Consider the following 13,927-nt stretch of genomic DNA (forward strand, 5'->3'; position numbering starts at 1 on the left):
TAATAAATAACTTGAAAGAGAAAAGGCTAACTATGCTGTAAAGGATCCATGCTCCAAGCACTGTGTTTACAAGCCAGCAGTACAAAGAAACTGATTTTTTTAAAAATCTTTAAACTCTAAAGAGTAAATCTTTATAGCAGTGCAAGGGAGTCATGCCCACAAATCTCATTATGCTGAAAGCTGCTTAGAAACTTTAGCCTTTAGAGTCAACATACCACAATGCATTCAGAAGTACGATTTCAAAGAGTTACAAATGCTTCTAACAATTAGCTAATTAAAAAAAAAAAAAAAAGAAAAGGAAAGGAGAAGAAAAATTAGGATTTAAAAGGATTTACAAGGAAATAATTGGGGGAGGGGGTGTTATAAGTAAAGAAGGAGGTAATTGAAAGGGATTGAGAGGAGTACAGTAGGAAGTGGATGTGGTTAAGGCATTCACAAGATTAGTTAAAGAAAAGCATGGTAAAACTGGAAGTAAGAAGCCAAATCCTGGGACAGATGAATATAGTTTCTTTGATGTATTTTGAGTTGCATGATTTATACATACTCAGCATCTAGCCTGTGGACCTTAAGAATGATTGCACAAAAATAGTGATGAAAGCTTATTAAAATACTACCCAAAAAAGCAGTATGCAGAATTTGATGCACAAAAGGTTCTTATACTCTGAGATTAAATACCTAGTCAATGGTCCTGAACAGCTGCAGGTATTTCAGCCTCAGGAGTCTTACAGAATTAAGAAATTTAACAGTAATAAAAGCTGTGACTTGCTATGCATGCTGGTTTATTGAAAACAAAAATTGTCACAGGATTCATTACTGCTTTAGAGATGGATTGTGAGCTTGAAACTCATTTTCAAATGTCTTCACAACAAAGCAGGATGATATGAATGCTAAAATTGGGGTGGATGAGGGCAATTTGAGGTGATGAGTAAAGCTCTGGCACGCAAATGATACGGATTCTAATTAGTGCAGATACACCTTTTGAAATTCCTGCGGGGGTTTTGTATCTATAGAAAACATATTGAAATCCTGGATGAGTAGGTTGCGTGTGCATGTGTGTGCCTGCCTGAGGTCTCAATTTCTTCCAGGATTAAGAGACTGCAAATACAAGCCCCATCCTGTAGGTGCTCTAATAGCAGCCTGGACTGGCCTGTGCTAGGAAATTGAGCAAACACAGGACAAGGATATACAATAGACAGTGTACCAAGCAAAAAGACAACAGAGAAAGATAAGAAAGAACTGAACCAGGTCAGCATAACAGTACCCAGACTTTGTACTCCTTGCTAAGCCTGCAGAGCTGCTAGGATCCTTTTGCATTTTGCATACTGAAATTTCAAAACCAGAAGGCAAGGTAATCTCTGTCCTGATGTTAAGCAGAACCATTTCTAAGATGAGTCCTATTTAGTTTGCCTTGCTTCAGAGAGCCAGTGCCATGTTCAGAGCACTGTCAGCATTAAGGAAGAATAGATGAGCACTGAGAGTTTCATGCTTTTAAAAATAAACATTGTCAGCAGGATACATAAAACAATGTATTGAATTTTAAACACAATATCACAGGAGAGTGAAGAAAACCAGATGCATGTGCTGAGGACTTCTGGACAGATCAATTTACATAATGATATTCTTTATTTTAGTTGGACAGGACAGCACTTCAGATCTGAGGTAACCAACAATGGACACCGGGCTTTTATTAGCAAAAGAAAAGAGAACCTGTATCCTTTTTGGTTTAGCTTGGCTCAAAGCTTATCAGGATGCTCATCCCCAGAACCCCTGAGCTTAGACTTGGTGGAAAGCTGGGTGTGTTCAGATGACTATGTGAAGATGTATTAGCTTGATTTCTGCTGCTTCTTTAGAGCTCAGGTTTTGGTGCACAATACAAGGATTGTTGTAATGAAGGCATGTGCTGTTATACAGAGTTGAGGAGCATCAAAGTCATAAACTTAGGTAGGGTGCAGGTATTTGTTGAGGACTTTGACTGTCAGAAACTCTTGAACCATGACATCCATTGGCTGAGTGATTCTGCCTGCTGTTTGCATTTTATACCAGGTCTCAGGTTTCATCAGCGACAGACTGGTATCACCCAAAGTGCTGGAGACTTGTTTGCTCACTGTGAGAAGCTCTCCTATACCTGCAAACAGCAGGGAGAAGGCTGTGACACCAGCTTTAGAGAGGTCTGGCTTTATCTTAGTCAGTGTAACAGGTGGAAATGCTGATGCTATTGCTGGTCCTTTCCATGCACCATGGTGCACGGTGAAACACTTGTCTTCCTACTGGCAATTAATTATTGTGGGTAGTTGAATGGAGAGAATCATTTAACTGTACCGAGATATTTGACCAGGAAACTGGAATCCTGGTATCAGGGAGCCTGATGAGGAATTCATAATATATAAAACAATCTTTTCTTTTTTTTTTTTTTTTTTTTTTTTTTGAGGGAGGACAGAATGGCAGACTAATAAAAGGGCAGTAAAAGGAAAGGAAAAACTAGGTGAAAGCTTTGAATGGTCAGAGAGGACACTATTATGATATGAAGCAATTTCTAGCATTCAAGGCATACAATGAACTGTTTTAATTTTTCAACAACAATGCAAGTTGTGCAGGCACTCATAAAAACTTAAAAGCTCTTTTTAAAATAATAGCATACATTTTGCATGTACTATATGTACTTTTTTCTCTCAGAAAGTGCAAGTTATTTATCATTCTTGTCTAAGCTAATAGTGCATCTCTGTCTGGATTGCAAAGTTTAATTAACTTCTGTAGGTGTTAAAAGAAAAATTATGCCTAGCTGAGTCTAAAATCCACATTCGTGAATGTAGGGCATTTTTAAATCAACATGACTGATACACTTTTTGAATAACAACTTCATGTTCTTCTGCTTCATACAGGCCAATAGCATTCCAAGTTTACACCCTGTAGAATCCACACAAATAGCACACCTTTCTCTCTTATCAAGATGCTATCATGAAGACTATAGATAACTCTAACAAATGTAACTTTTGCTCTGCTACTTAAGGCTGAAGAGTCTGAGATGCTGGTCACAAAAAAGATGGTGAAAATGTAGTAGCCTAGTGGGCATCGTACATGATGGGGAATTACAAGATTAGAGAGCATTTTTGGGTCTTCATCTTGTACCACCACTAAAGTACCACAATTTGTACAGAGTTTGAACTGGGTGATGAAGCACGAGAAGGGGTAAATCTCCAAAGCAAAAGGACAAAGATGCTATAATCTCTCAATGATGATAACTGTCCCACACTATCAAGCTTATTTTGGTGTCTTACGTAATGCATAGTATCAGGAAGCTTATCACAGTTAAAAACACCTGTAGAAATCTAGTTCATCCTTCTGCTCTGAATTGAGCTGCATGCCAAAATTCAGGCAGAGCCACATATGCTTAAAGGACTCTTAGATACAGCCAGAAATCTGGGCCATGACAAAAAAGATGTGAGTCCTTCTCCTCTGGTGAAGTGCAGCATCACAGTAGGGGAACTTGGTAGAAGAGAAATGTGAATTGTGAGGGCTTACACTAAGCTGGAGTGGTTTTAATATCATATCACCAGCCAGTGTGCATTTTTCGCCTGTCAAAATGACAATTTTTTTTTTCACCTGTGTGTTCAGGCTAAGACATTAAATGCAAGACAGCAGGATTTGGCAATTTCACTGCATTGGCTATGGATTGCAATACACCTATTGTATTTTTGCTGCAGGTGCACTCACCCTACATCCCAGAAAATCTGCCTTCCTCCTTCTAATATGAAGTAAAACATAAGATGACTTCTCAAACACAGGTGCTAAGTATGTCAGTGACCCGCAACTACACATGTGGAGGGCAGGTAAATCTTAACTCAGGCAAAACTCACAACTGATACTGATTTGACTATTTTTCTAGTAATGTTTAAAAAAAAAAAAAGTTTTGCCATATGTTTTTTTTTAGTGTGTTAGTAATGAGCATTTATGAATAGCATTTCCTGCTTTAGTAATCAACTTACATAGGAAAGGAAAATGAGTATGTGACAAATCTGCATCTTATTTACATTTTTAATATTACATAATCCTGAAGGTATCAGTAGGAACATTTAAATGAAGGTCTTGACAACAATCCTGCACAAAATGCAGAGAAAATAGTTTTGATGTCTAACTAAAGGAGATTGCAAGGACATAATTTGAGCAGTGGAGGGTGTAGTTTAAAAACATACCCCACCCACTGCAGAAATGCCTGGGCTGTTATTTGCCTGTGTTTTAAAGTCCATATTAATACATCTCCAATAGCAGGTAATTCTTGTTCTGCAAGTAGTAAGTTGTCTTGTCATGTAGTACTTTATCATCAGGTATAAGGAAAAATCCACTAGTTCTTTGCATAGATGAATGCATGTTTGCAGAGCATTGATTCCAAAAGTCATGATGCTTCACCCTCATTACACAAATGTGGAACTGCCGGAGACAGCCAGCACCTTGCATAATTGCATATAAATTTTGCATTGCTAATTAACAGTCTGGTTTTAGTGCTGTGATTCTGTGCTTCACTGTGGTGATACACAGAACACAGATGCAGTGTCCTTCGTTCAGTAAGTGCTCTGGGGTATTTATCAGCAGCCACAAGTTGCATATCCACTGCTCCACAGTGTTGGCTTGTCCTGATTCAAGCACCTCCCAGAGCTGCTGTGTGTCTTTGCAAATTGTTTATGTAGTTTCTAGTAATGACCATGGCAGACTGCAGGCTGCAGCTTAACGTGCAAAAATACAATTTAGTTCCTTAACTTTTGCTGATGTCCAGTAGGCTTATAGGTGGAATTCTTACTGTGTTTTTAGATCTTTCGTCTTTTCTGATCTTTGATTAAGCACTTTGTAGTCACATTTGGCTTGGAAAAAGGAAAAAGTATGTGATTCTTTTGAATAGCAGATTCAAACTTGGAGATGAGAAGGCTGGTAATTTTCATCCTTAAAACAACTGGGGGTGAAATCTTGGCTCTGTTTAAATCTGGCAACATTCCAGTAATTTCAAGTGAAGCTATTCGCCTCTACTACTTCACATCCTAAGGGCTCTGTAAATTGTTGCATAAACATTATGTAGTTATACAATGAAAAAAAACACTCCCATTTGCCTCTAGAAAAGGGAAAATCTTCACCTAAGGTAAAATCTTTGCTGCCAGGTTTCTGAGGGAGAAGCTGACAGAGGTAATCCAGCAGTGATGGAATATTCTGGGATTAATTAGACGTGGCCTAGATACACAAGAGAGAGTATCAGAGCTGACCTAAATGTTGGGAGGAACAGTGCCTCTATCTCCTGCTTTCTTCTAATCAGCCCTGACACCAAAGACTTAGCAGGGCAAGTTTGGAGAGACTGTTTGGATATAAACCTGAAAGAAAGGCAAATTGTTACACTCATTTTCACTCATGTTATAAATCTGCTTATTTAAATCTAAAATGTTTTGAAGACATGTTCACTTCTGTGTCTTGGAGGTTAGTAAGAAGTCATCCAGGTTTTTCAAGCAGTTAGCCAACAGTCTACAAAAGTCCTGCTGTAAATCACCATACTTTAATTGAGTATGAAGTTTTCCTATCATTTCTTCTTTGTCCCAAAGCACCATTTGGAGGGAAAGAGAAAAAACAATTAATTACACAGATGCTGTGTTCATTTTGGGATATATACCAATGTCAGAGTTGTTGATAGTAAATCAGGAATGAAATAAACTTCACTTCAGCCTAAGGTTTACAGGAGCAGCTTTCATTACTCAAAGGATCAGTGAGTAGGAATAAATCAGTGATTCTTCAGTTTAATTTGAAATAATGTTAATTGGATTAGTCCTCTGCTCTATAAATATGCTTTTCAAGTTGAAACAAGTAATTTTTCTTTAAGGACAAAACTGTAAAACAAGCTTTTTCCACTTACTCTGTAAACTCTAACATCTAAACCTATGGGATGTCCCTGATTTGATCAAACTACTCAGAACAAAGATTTAGTTAAGCAAGAGTAAAAATAGAAATACAGTCTAGAGATCTGCTTCTTCCTAATTGCACACACCTGGGAATTTAGAAAAGTTTTTAATTCGACTATTCAGCCAACTAGTTTTTAAATCATTGCATTTTGTCTTGAATTCACCCCAGCCAGCAGCCAAGCCCCACACAGCTGCTCACTCACTTCCCCACCAGCGAGATCAGGGAGAGATTCAGAAAGGTAAAAGCCAGAGAGTTCATGGACAAAATAATAAATAAAATGAAAAGAGTTTAAGGGGGAAAGCTAAAGCCAAGCACACAAGCAAAACAAAACAAGGAATGAATTCACTGCTTCCCGTGGGCAGGCAGGTGCTCAGCCATCTCCAGGAGAGCAGGTATCATCATATCTAATGGTGACTTGGAAAGACAAATCACTCCAAATGTACCTCCCTTTCTCCCTCTTCCCCCACTTTATATACTGAGAATGATGCCTTATCATGGGAGGTCAGTTTGGGTCACCTGTCCTGGCTGTGTCTCCTCCCCAGCATGGCAGACTGAAAAGCAGAAAAGGCCTTGGCTCTGTGCAGCCCCTGCTCAGCAATAACAAAAACATCTCCACGTTATCAGTCCTGTGTTCAGCACAAACCCAAAACACAGCCCATGCCAGCCACTGGGAAGAAAATTAACTCCACCCCAGCCAAAACCAGCACACTGGTATATATTAGAAAAAGGGGGGTGAGGGGCAGTGAGCTGAGAGAGCTGGAAACCTGCAGTATTTGAAGATGGATGAGATCCTGCCATTATCACTCTTACTTGTCATGGGTGACTGAAAAGCAGTGGAGTTTGGCTTGCCAAGATGACTTTATTACAATTCTTCACTTTCATTTCAATGTCTTTTTGACATGTCTAATAATTTTTTCTCTAAAGTTGGTTGGGTTTGGGGTTTTTTTGGAGAGTTGGGTTTGTCTGGGATTGTTTGGGTTTTTTTGCAGGGGGGAGGGCAGTTTGTTGGATTTTTTGTGGGTTTTTTGGTGTTTTTGTTCAACTCTCAGTTTGGGAAAAGGATGGAAAACATACTAAAATTTTTTGAAAGAATTATCTATATTCATACTTGAGCTAAAGCTATAAAAGAAATAATTTAATTCATACCAAGTAGGGATATCTGTCTGGAGCTTTGGACCTGAGAAAAGGGAAAACTACCCCAGAATTCTGCACTACATGGTGTACTAAAGCCCTTATGAAATCTATTTCATTATGACTCTGTTTAGTAGAAGACTTGAATGTGTGCAATGTTATGATACAACAGCTGCTATTGCCTGCAATTCCCACAAAACATGCCTTTTATAACAGAGTCATTTCATTGAATTACTAATCAATACAGCTCGGTGTCAGACGATACATAATAGAAATAATCTAATGTTTGAGGATTTCTCTCCAAATGGCAGCTTACTAAGAAAAGAGGCTGCTCAGCATTGTGGTGTTTGTTTCCAACCACCAATAACATCAAACTCACAGTTTATAAAATCTGCGAAGAATTAAGAAAGCTTGGAGCTTTCTTAAGCTTCAAAAGAAGAATTCATTGCATTTCAAAAGCAATGCTTTTGTGATTCACTGCTACTAAGATCCTTAACTTCCAGTTACCAATTTTTGATATATACCACAAACTTTATATGGCTAATGGCAGTAGTCTTGCTATCATTCTCTTTGCAGACAGCATTCCTATTCCCCAGGATCCCAGTTTGAAAATCAGGGTCTGGCAGAAATCTGCAATGTTATTCAGTGTATAAATCTATCTACTGGACTGGTCTTTTCCAGTAATTATTCATGGACCTTTTATGCACTTATGTAAAATGAGGCAGGCCACTCTTTCTGGAACAGTGACTAAGCTAAGGAACAAAAAAACCTATCCTGGTTTTAGCATTTAGTAACTGTTGTACATTCACACCTTTCCATGTAACCAATTTTGAGTGTCTTTTTTTATTTGCCTGTGAAACTTCATAAGGCTTTACCTTGTGCAAATTTGACATATTAGCTTTATTTAACTTTTCTAATGCTTTACAAATGCTTCATATCTTCAGCAGTTAGTTTTGTTTAATTTTGAACAACATGGCAGAATATATCCTGAGAAAGAGAGTTGTGTCAAACTTATTGAAGGTTTATAGCTGATAAATGATACTGAATTGATAATACTCAATTTGCCAGTTATTTATTAAACTGCTAACAGTTTATCAAAAATAACAAAATTCCTAAGAAATGCAAAAGTCTAATTAATCTACAGTTGTAAAATTTTCCATTTTTTCTCTCCAAGTCACTGTGGTTCTTGTTCAGACTGACAATTTCATCAAATTAACTTCACTAAAATTCTTTTAGAAAAATAACTCAGCATCTGAAATTGTGGGTGTTTACAACAGTCATTTTTTCAGCATAACAGAAATTGCAGCAAACTATTTCAATTTTCTCTGCCCTAGATTCAGGAAATGATGCAAGTTTAATTTCTGTTTGAAATGCTCAGAAATATGGCACCTTGGAAAAGGAGATTTTCCAGACCTGAGACTGGTCTGAGTACATGACTACTCATACTTTTGTCTGGCTCAAAATACAGGTAAGTTTCTCTGAAAAGTAATTTAAAATATATATATTACTTTTTAAATGGCAAAACCATGTTCAGAATCATTCTATTTTTTCCCATACTTAAATGAAACGCCCACGTAACAGACCATCCCATCCACTATTTTAATGAGATCTAAATCTGTCAAGGATTGTCAACACTCATCAGTGTGGATATTTTGAGGACTTGTAGGTGCAAAAGAAGTTAATTTTTTCTAGACAAAAGCAGTATTAATAATACAATATAGTTAATAAACATTGACTGGTACTCATTATCAGAAAGGGCAGCTGGAAAAAGAATCATTTTACATTCCAATCTTCAGGACATTGGTAGAGTCCAGACCAGTACAAAATAATGAGCTTGCTTACTGTTGATGTGTGGGAAAAGAGAAGAGGAGCTGGAGGTGACACTGCAGGAATAAAACAGACTAAGTAGGCATGACAGGAGTATGGGGGCTAAATGTAATGACAGGAACTTCATAACACATTCTTCATAAAAGTGACAGGAAAAGCAAAGGAGGCGAACAGCACTCTGCCAAAAGCATCTATTCAAATGCTGAAACACTGAAGGATAATTTTTGGTAGGACATGCATGGCTAAACTGCTGGCTTAAAAAAAGAAGGATAATTGAGAATTACAGGAAGAATGGTATTAAAGACTGGAGATCATGAACACAAAACAGTGAAGATTAAGCAATCACAGTCTAAGTTGCAACAGCATATATTAAGTACTCCCTAGAGGTACTTATTTGATTAAAGTACTTTTAAAACAATCTCAGAAATTAGGAGGAATTTAAAATCCTGTACTTCAGTTCCTTTTTGTCAGTTCTGAGGTTAAATATACACACATTGTAAATATTTAGAGCATAACTTTATATTCATCATAATGTATGCCAAACTGCACCCTTTGGATTATTCCTTTCAGTGACCACCTCATTAATCCAGAATCTCTCTTCAAATCCTTCAGTAACAGGGGTGGTGTCAGAAGAGAGTATGAGCTTAAAATAAAGGGAGATCTGGCCAGGCATCTTCAGCCATACATTGAGTTCCTACCTTCTCAGATGAAAACTAGGGAATGTGTGTCTTGGATTCCACTAGGACACGCCAGGACTCTGATATGTAGTACTAATAAATCTGCTGTAGGGCTAAGACACTGCATGAGCTTTCTGCAAGCATCAGTGGCCAGCTCGCCTTAGATCCAAAGACACAGTGCAGAAAACAGCAAAGGCTTTGTTCAGAGATGACCATCTAAATGCAAGGTCAGGATGGGAAAAAAGATTACGTGGAGCTGGAAGGTTTCACTGGAGCAAAGGTGTTGCTTGTGTTGAGAGTATTCTGTTTAGGAACCAAGTTACTTTCTGCCAGCTGGCATTTTCCAACACTTTCTTTAATCAAAGCATGACCGAGTTTGCTGTTACATGAAGCCTAGGGTATATTGTGTAGGGAAATACTGCACTTAATGAACTGCTGGTAGTTATATCTGGAAACATCTAAGGAAAGTGTAACTGTTTGAGGTCTAGAATCCATTTGTCATGGATTCATGACAAATGCCCACCTGGCAACTAAGCACTACATCACTTCTCAGGCACTCACCCCCAACAGGATGTGGGCGAGAACTGGAAGGGTAAAAGTAGGAAAACTTTTGGGTTGAGGTAAAGACATTTAAATAAGTAAAGGAGAAGCCATGCACACAAGCAAAGCAAAAGAAGAAACTCATTCACCCCTTCCCATAGGCAGGTGGGTGTTCAGCCATCTCCAGGAAAGCTGAGCTTCATCATGCCTAATGGTGACTTGGGAAGACAAACAACATCACTTCAAGTGTCCCACTCCCTTTTTCTTCCCCCAGCTTTATATACTGAGCATGGTGCCATATGGTCTGGAATATCCCTTTGGTCAGTGGGGGACAGCTGCCCCAGCTGTGTCCTCTCCCAATTCCTCATGTACGCCCAGCCTCCTGTCTGGTGGGATGGGGTGAGGAGCACATAAGGCCCTGATCCTGGGCAAGCCCTGAGCAGCAACAACCAAAACATCCTGGTGTTATCCTTTCCATCACAAAACCAAAATGTAGCCCCATATCAGCTACTCTGAAGATAAACTCTACCCCAGCCAAAACTAGTACACCATTGCTAATTTCAAAGATTTAATTTCAAACCTATTAACATGACAAAAAAAAAAAACAACAAAACAGTTGTATTTTGTGCTCTCTGCACTAAGCAGAAAATTTGGCCCCTGAACTGCAGATTTTACAAAGACAGTGTTGATAGAAGAAAACCCTCAAATGAGCAAAATGTAAGGTTTTATGTAGAATGAAGCCTTTACAGCAGCTTGTTGTATTATGGAGCTTTGTAAGACATAATTTTCACCTTGAGAGGTACAAAAGTCTGTAGGAATTTCCTTTCAGACATTGTGTTCTGAACAAGCAGGGTAGTTTTTTGTGGCCAGATATTCAGGACAAGAGTTAACGGGTAGGTCCACATCCAGATGCTTCTCCTATGCGAGCAAGTGCATGAGGTTTTGATATTGGTTAGTGACCCTGCTCCAGACACCATCCCCCAAATCCCCAGCAATAAGGCAACTGCATGGCTTAGGGGATTGGTAATCGGATACCTCACCTCCAGGTCATCCTAGGTCTCTGGTTCAAGAGCAGCAAGGCTTTGTAATGACTTAAATGCCATTGCATATTTATTTGGAGTCATACATGGAGAAGTGAACATATGATTTCTATGTGACAAGCAGTAGGTGTCCACATACAGACACAAACATTGTGACAGTTGCCAGCCTGTTTGAAACATTTGAATGACTAAATATCAGTCTAACAGAGATTGATTAATTCCCTAATGACAGATTTGTGTTTTGTTTTAATACTGCCTGTATAGTAGAAGCATCATGGTTTATATTTATATATTTTTATATTATGTACTTCTTTTGCTTTTATATATACTTATGTTTTTATATATAAATTTATATTTACTTACATTTTGTAACTGAGTGGGACTAAAGCCGGTGTTTAACCCTCCATCTTTTTCTCTCCAGGTTGTAAAAGACTTTGAAAAGTGGTTTTGAATAGTACTGGAGGCAATCCAAAGCCAAATTTAATTTGAATTTTCTGTCTTAGCTGATACAAATTCTACAAGAGTGAAAATATGTTCTGTAGGTCTTCTCAGGCACTTTACTACATAGGAGGAACTGTAAATGCAGAATTTGAAAGTTCAGCACATCTTTAACAAGGATACAACTGAAATAAAACATTTCCAAGGCCAGTATTAATCTAATACTTCTGGAGTCCGACTGCATGGCCTGTGCATGAGAAGAGAAAAGGCAGACGATGCTCGCTGTTGAGGAATCAGGGCAGGCAGGTACAGTGGTCAAACAGAAACATGACGCCTTCTCCAATCTGCTGTCATTGGTGGCTGCGGCAGAGAGAGGGGCTGGCTGGCATGAACACCCTGTCCATTGGCCCGTACTGCCTCCCAGTGGGCATCAGCTCCTTCTCTTTCGGGGGTTTAAAATTCCTGGTACAGAAGCCATTGTCCTCAGATAGCTAATGGGGGAGTTCACTGACAGTGAGTTTTCAGCTATCTAAAACCAAAGCGACAAAACTCTTGATCATCTTCCAAGGGTGCAGCTCTCTGTGAAATCACGGATGTGTGGTTTACCTTTGCCTATGGCTTCGTGCACAACATACACCTCCATCTGAAAAAAAAAAAAAAAACCCAAACCCAAATCTGGTTTCAGCAGGCAGCCTTACAAATGTGAGTTGTCATCATATCAACTTGCATGCAGAGGGCTCTGTCCCCACCACTCAGCTCTGAGGAGCAGCAGCAGAGCAGTATCACATCCCATGGCTGTACCCTCCATGCAGTGCTTTATCTAACTTTATCTTTCTTCTCGCTTTTCTTGAGTGTGCTGAGAGCAACAGCACAGGATATTAAAAAGGGATGACAAAAATGAAGAATGAAACAACATGAGGAAAGAGCACTGTTTGCTGCTGTAAGGTCTCCACTAAAGATGCAGGAAGAGTTGGAGAGATGCCTCTATACTTCTTTGACAGCCTACCGACCTTCCCAGTTCACAGTCCCAACTTGCCTTTTCCTCCTGGGCTCAGCAAGCCAGGGAATCTGTTCAGAGCTAGGCACCTCAGCTCTGTTTCCCATCCAAAAAACCCTAACAGTCCCTCCCAGCTCTGTGCAGATGTTGTTATCTACCTGAAAACAGTCACCTAAATCTTTGTGTTGGGATATTTATTTGGTTGCTGCAGCTGCATACAGGGCTTTGAGGAAAACAGCTCTGTGCTCCTGTGGAAGTCACAGGGCTGTGCAAACACTTGTAAGGATTAGAGCTGTTGCTCATGCCTTAAACACTGCATTTGTCTACATCTCATACCTTGATCTTACAGAATGAGAAAGAAAGAAAAAAAAAAAGACATCACACAGTGCTATAGCGCAAGTTATATGAATAAATAAATACTTCTGTGGCTAGGTGTGTCCAACTACAAAGGTCACTTAGGTGTGGGCAGTTTTTTCCTCCTAAGTTATCCTGTTCAAGGTGTAATATCCTGTTTTGTTTCTGCAGTCCTTATCATTGAAAGTTCAAGATCCATAGATCTGATACCTTCCCAGTGCACATAAGAAATAGAATGGAAAAACATCGGAGCAAGGGGATAGTACTGAATACACAGAAAAAACCAAAAGTAGTATTACATTGGAAGTACTGGTTTTGCATCACTCTGGTTTTTGGAGAACTTACATTACCAGGTTTCTCTGTGTGTGTGTGTGTGCACGTGTGGCATTCCTTCAAAGGAGGAAATAGGATGCCTAACTTTCAGTGCAGAAAATTAGTAACAAAATAACACACAAGCTGTGGGGCTGATAGCATCTCTGTAATCTTGTACTTAATCTGCTATCCCCAAGAAAAATCTGTTGACTTTCCAGTTCTACTCTGCCCAGGCTGCACACAATTAATGGGCCTGCGTTACCCTACGCCTATATGACAACCCCTGAAGTTAAACGTTTGCACCTTTAATTTTACAAATCGGTGCCCAGGCAGCGCTGCTCACCCAACCGGGGAAGCCGAAACCCCACTCGAGGTGTCCCGCTGCTCCCCCTTTCCCGGAGGGCAGCGGGCGCGGCTGGCCGGGGTCCGGGCGGGAGCAGGTGCACGGGAGCGCACGCCCGGCGCTGAGCCGGGGCGGGGGCAGGAGCGAGCGGCGGCCCGGGGCGAGGCGCTCCCGCCCCGGTGCGGGGCGGCCACGTGGAACCGCGCGGCTCCCGCGGCGGCCACTTCCTGCTCCGCATCACCCCGGCCGCTGCTGCCGGCGGGGAGGCAGGCGTGCAGCCCGCAGCCTACCGGGGCGGCGCGGGGGTGGGAGAAAAAAAGAGGGGGGGAGGAAGAAA

Source organism: Pyrgilauda ruficollis, unplaced genomic scaffold (assembly GCF_017590135.1).
Source record: "Pyrgilauda ruficollis isolate IOZ18807 unplaced genomic scaffold, ASM1759013v1 scaffold5, whole genome shotgun sequence".
Classification (NCBI taxonomy): domain Eukaryota; kingdom Metazoa; phylum Chordata; class Aves; order Passeriformes; family Passeridae; genus Pyrgilauda; species Pyrgilauda ruficollis.